General features: G+C 42.5%; 1 protein-coding gene across 1 annotated transcript in view; it reads left to right on the top strand.

Moving 5' to 3' along the window:
* The first annotated feature begins 268 nt into the window (after window positions 1–268).
* The window catches only part of LOC109972636 (calcitonin gene-related peptide type 1 receptor), a 26,943-nt gene continuing 21,914 nt past the window's right edge, over window positions 269–5,297 (top strand). Inside the window, exon 1 of the mRNA XM_020621642.1 lies at window positions 269–440. The gene's annotated coding sequence lies outside the window, so the exon portion shown is untranslated. The remainder of the gene's footprint in view (window positions 441–5,297) is intronic.

Raw genomic sequence — 5,297 nt, 5'->3', positions numbered from 1 at the left:
CTTGTATTAAATGCATTATCTAAGTGTTTTCTAAAACTGTCCCAGACCCCGGGATAAACAACCAGGCAACAGCCACACAACCTTTAGGGAGTTTAGAAGATCTGAGCAGCCGTGGCCAGGAGTGGGAAGGCTGATTTTGCAGTATGAACAACTCAGAATGTATTTACAGAGCGTATGAGAGTGTGGGAGTTGAGAGGCAAACCATTCTGCACTGTGTAAAAGTGGATATAGCTCCCAGGTCTTCAGCTCTAGTGATGTAACAGGAAGCTGTGGGTTGCCTTCCAACGTCAACCTGACAGCCGCTTCAGCTGCGCTCATTGAGCGCCGGAGATCGGCTGTACGAGGTGCTGTGCGCGGTGCTGTGCGCAGAAGCCGGAGAAACACTTGGAGGAGTTTATTCCAGTCCCAAACCCTGCGCTACTGCTGGATTTTAATCTCTGGTAGGACTCGCAGACGCGGAGTGTGAATTGTGCGCGATGCGATGTGTTTCTTCCATGTTTGTGGCCCAGCTGAACTGCAGTAATGTCGATTTGGGAATGCACTGTTTTTTATTGTTGTCTGTTTATCGAGCTAATTTCAGCGGTATCTGCATTCAAAACCCGAAAACCGTGCATTAAAATGTGCTGTTAACATGTTTTAAGACGCGCTTTCCGTTATAACGGTCTGACCGAGTAGGGACATTTCTAACTGGGTCCAATGCAGCACTGTCCTTTTGTCAAGAGCTGGATGTGAAGAATATGGATAGGATAGAAAAATATAGTGAAGCGGCAATCTTTGTGGGTTTTGGACATGATCGGGCCATCCAAGCGCGTCGTGCATGTATTTATATCGCATAGCTATATTTAATACAGATCTCATAAGGCTCTATCCTCAGTACGTAGGGTTTACTGAAGATTGGTCAGATTGATCGAGTGGTGTTGTATAACAGCCATAAACTAATGATCGGTGTGTTAACCTGTGAGTACGCACGGCTGACTCTGACTTTACATGCACAGATTGTTCGATCTACCACCGATTCCAAATAAGCATTTAGGGATGAAATGCACTCAGGCTTTACAGACTGACTGAAATGGAAAGCGACAGAAATCCACCTCCATTCAGCACCGAGGCTTAGCCCGGGTCACCGGCCGCTAAATCATCTGCATGGTTACATAAGCAGCTGATTTAGAAATTTTGGAAGTTTGTGGGATGGACGGTAAAAACGGAAGAGGCGATGAATGATGGCGATGGTTGTGACGAGGGTATCAGGAGGATATGATAACAATGAACAGCTGGCAGAGGAAACTGTGCTGAGGAAAGACAGTAGGGGGGTGACAAAGAGCTCCCTGTTCAAAGCAGGTTACTCACTGCACAGTTACTGGACGTGACTAAACTCTTGCTGTCAACACGTTGTGCTTGTGTTATCCCATCAGGTATGTGAACGACGGGAAAACTGTTCAACCATCAAACTGACTGTGTAAACATTTAGTTAAGAAACACAGGGTTTTATGTGCTGCTTTCATTTGCTGAACAAATCCAAACTAGTTCCAAATTGTTTTACATGCTTAAAATTTTATGTTTTACATGTTTAAATTTCAGCAAGAAATATCTTTACAAACTTTCAATTCTGACTAACAAAGACCAGTAGTAACATTTGGGAAACTGAAACCATTTGGGAAACCTGTGGGGAAGTTGTGGCCCTAAGCGTTTGAGCTTTAAAACCCATTAACCTCCTTAAAAATACTCCTGTAAACTTTGTGTCAGTATGTCAAAGACATCCTTTGGTATTATTTTGAGCTGAACACTAAAAACTAACCCAGACTGTGGGAGAGGTTTGATTGGTAGTTGCCTGGAAACACCAGTAAAACTGTCCCACCACCGTCATCACAGTTTTATTTAGAATGTTGCCAAATATTGATTTGTGCATGAAATCACCTCACACATCAACACAATCAAAAGAAAACAACACAGAAACCTCTCATGTTTATCGACCTCCCTTTGCTTTTAGTAAGAAGTTGACTAAGAAAATGTGTTTAGGGCCATTGTAGCAGATTAGTGTTTACTTGTAACATCTGTCACTAGTATGTCAGCGCGCTGTGAGCAGTTCAACCAAGGAGTGTTGTTCTTATTGGAGTAGGTTTACAGGCCTGACTATTAGCCAAAAGTCTGGAATAGTAAACATTATGTTGGGTTCCAAAAACATGTTTTTTTTTTGCCTAGCTATCTGCTCGATGCGTTTGTGAGGGTCCTAACCTCCATGTTAGGAACCACTGCGATATACAGTACATTTACTGTTCCCTGTACTACATGAATGCCAGTCCACTTTCTGTACTGACACAAAATGTGTTATTGAAAACTACAAGCTGGTGATAAAATAAAGATAAAACCTGATGACAGTGCCCCCACCCATAGGGCAGGAGGGCTCACTGAAGCATTTAGAAGAGTGGTGTTCATCCCTCCAGTAGAGTTCAGAGAATCGATGCCAAGATGCGGTGAAGCTCTTCTGGCACCCAACACTTTAATGAGACACTTTGTTTTTCCTTTCATTTGTCTGTAGTTGTCTCTTGATCACAGGAAACAAAAAACTGCTAAAACTGGGGCCTTACCTCAGCGCCCATGCATGTTGGCTCTAACAGTGCCAAAGCTGCCGCTTGTCAGATCAGACTGTGAAGCCTGTTTGCTCAAAATGAGCTGATTGTGCTGTGCAAGCCATCGCATTCGACCCCCAAACTATTATGCTGAGTGTTACTGCTTGATTCCAGAAAACAATGTGGACGAGTCAAAGGTCTTGGCGGCACAGCTTCCAGAGCCTCTGCTGTCTCCGTGGTACGATGGATGTGTTCCTGAAGCAATAGCATTAACAGTAAAAGGTTGCACCAGGTAAATCTCATTCACATATCATTCTGTGGCACATAAAGGTTGGATTTAGGTTCACTGTTTGCTGTTTTCATTAGAAGCTGATGTCATAGGGTGATGACACTGTATGACAGCTTTGCTATTTGAGACTACTGTTTGTTAAACTGATGCTTTTGAGAGGGATCCATACTCCTACAAATAGCACTGGCAACCCACACTGCTGACTGCCAACACCAGCATGTTCACAGTCAGAAGTGAAATGACAATGCTCATGAAACTTAACCCCTCATAAATCATGAAGGCACACAGGGCGTCTGCACCGTGCGTGTTATTGATTTACCTCCTATGTTCCCAGTCCTGGTGTGCACACTGTAAGACATTCATTTAGTCATATGAACACCAGTTTCATGTTTTTCCAGCATCTTTTACTGTCACCCAAATTCAACCTTTCTTGTGTTTCAGCTGAGATCAAATGAGCAACCCAAGTCATAAAGTCATGTTGATATATACAATATGTGCAGCAGTGGAAATCTGCTGTCCTCAGGTTCTGGATTCAGGTTTGTGAAACCTTTTGAGCTGATTTTTCCCCTCGTTAATTATGGAGGGTAATTTTTTTTTCCTATCCAGTTTTTAATTTCAGCGGACATGGTGCCTGAACATACCATTCGTCGGCTCATGTTTTCAGAAGCAGCATCTGAGGAGCTTTGTCTGGGTGCAGCGGTTAGTGGTGTGAGCTGCTGTGCTTAGCAGATGATAGAGGACAGAGGCTGTGCAGGTTCTAAGGGTATTCCATGTTTGTGTGAGCTAAACAGACCGACACAGGCTTCCTGGTTTACTCTGTGGGAGGGGGCTTCTGGCACACAAAATAGAGGAAATTGTCCCTGGGAAGCTCTGTGCATCTCTATCTGTCTCCCAAAGGTGCAGTGTTGTGTAGTTGTTACTTACAATGGCGTATTGAACCACAGTCATTTTGCTAAGGCACTGTACTGTCCCCTAGCATAAAATTACTGGGGATCTGACCGAACAGTGTTAATGAATAATTTGTTGCAGAGCTTAATGGTTTTGAAGAGCTCCCTTCTCAGCCAGTCTGAGCTGCTTTGCTCTTCCATGCTGCATTTTCTGCTGCTGTGAGCAAATGTCTGCAGCAGACGTTTCTGTATATGTCCAATTAGCCAGCTTACTCTGCTGTGAAAATGTCTATTATTGTTGTCAAATTCAGGCTGTAAACCTTGCCAAAACACTAACTCTTATTATTGTAGTTAATTGGTTTCCTGATAAGTTCAAGTTCTGCACTGCTTCCTTTTAAAATCACAGTGTGTTATTGTCTATATTCTTTAGTCCTTGTTACAGGTCCTGGTGTGACCTGGATGAATGGTCAGTTCTGAATGGTTGCAGACTTATTTTAGTTAAACCAGACACCTCAAGCTGAATATTTTTTGAACACAGTAATTAATAATGAAAATGATCACTGGGTTAATTGATAATTAATATAGTCATTAATTGCAGCCCTGCTGCTATCATTTGTTGGCACTAGGGGCCTTTATCACCAGTTCAGATTTTTATCAAATTCCTAGTATTTCATATTGTTCTACTCATTTTCTTCACAGTAGGTCACACATGTAAGCAGTTAAATTGTTTTGTCACGCACACCCAAGGCGTTCGGAGAACCTGAGCCTGTCAGTAATGACGTGAATTGCTTCCTTGGAGGTCAAGTCTAGGGTCACAGCAAGCAGATGGTCGATTTTCGTTGGTTTCCCAGAGACTGTCTTCAAACAGAGGTGAATTTGACTGAGCTCCAGGATTATTTTTGCTGTCGCAGTACCAGTAGGGAGCCACTCACACCCGTCCTGGAAGGCCCTGTGTTCATTGTTGATACTATGAGACCCCAGTAAATGTTAAAGGGATGTAATGTTGAAATCAGACTGTGACATATGTTTCACATTTACCTCCACTTGCTTTTATTGAAAAGAGGTAATGAAACATTTTATCTGATTGTTTTAGTTTTACTGTTCAGGCAAAACTATAAAGATGTAACTGTTCCGCCATGTTCATTTTGTGTCTATGATCAGTGTCTGTAACAAAGTACGTCACAGATCTTACCTTGGGAATCGAAGAATCTCATTTATGAACACAGAATGCGAACACTATATGGAACTTTTGGAAATGTTCAGACTGATAGAATTGCACTGAACATAAGGAGGATTAGTGGATGGAGTTTGACCAGCTTGCTGAGAGATCCTAAAGGACATTATTTCCAGGTTTAGAATGCGTCCACACAAAGCCAGAAGAACAAAAACAGCTGATATTTGAGCTGAAGCATCAGTGATGCAATCCAGATATCACCAACTATTTCCCTATCTCCAAATAAAAACCTGCTAAGAAAGCTTAAGCTCTTTCGTCAGCTGTCTGCCTGCCAGTGCACTTAAAGCATGTTACAAAGAAAATCCAGTGACCTGTGAAAA

The sequence above is a fragment of the Monopterus albus genome, unplaced genomic scaffold (assembly GCF_001952655.1).
Source record: "Monopterus albus unplaced genomic scaffold, M_albus_1.0 scaffold263.1, whole genome shotgun sequence".
Lineage (NCBI taxonomy): Eukaryota > Metazoa > Chordata > Actinopteri > Synbranchiformes > Synbranchidae > Monopterus > Monopterus albus.
Note: the sequence above shows the minus strand (reverse complement) of the source record. Positions and strands in the feature narration are given on the sequence as shown.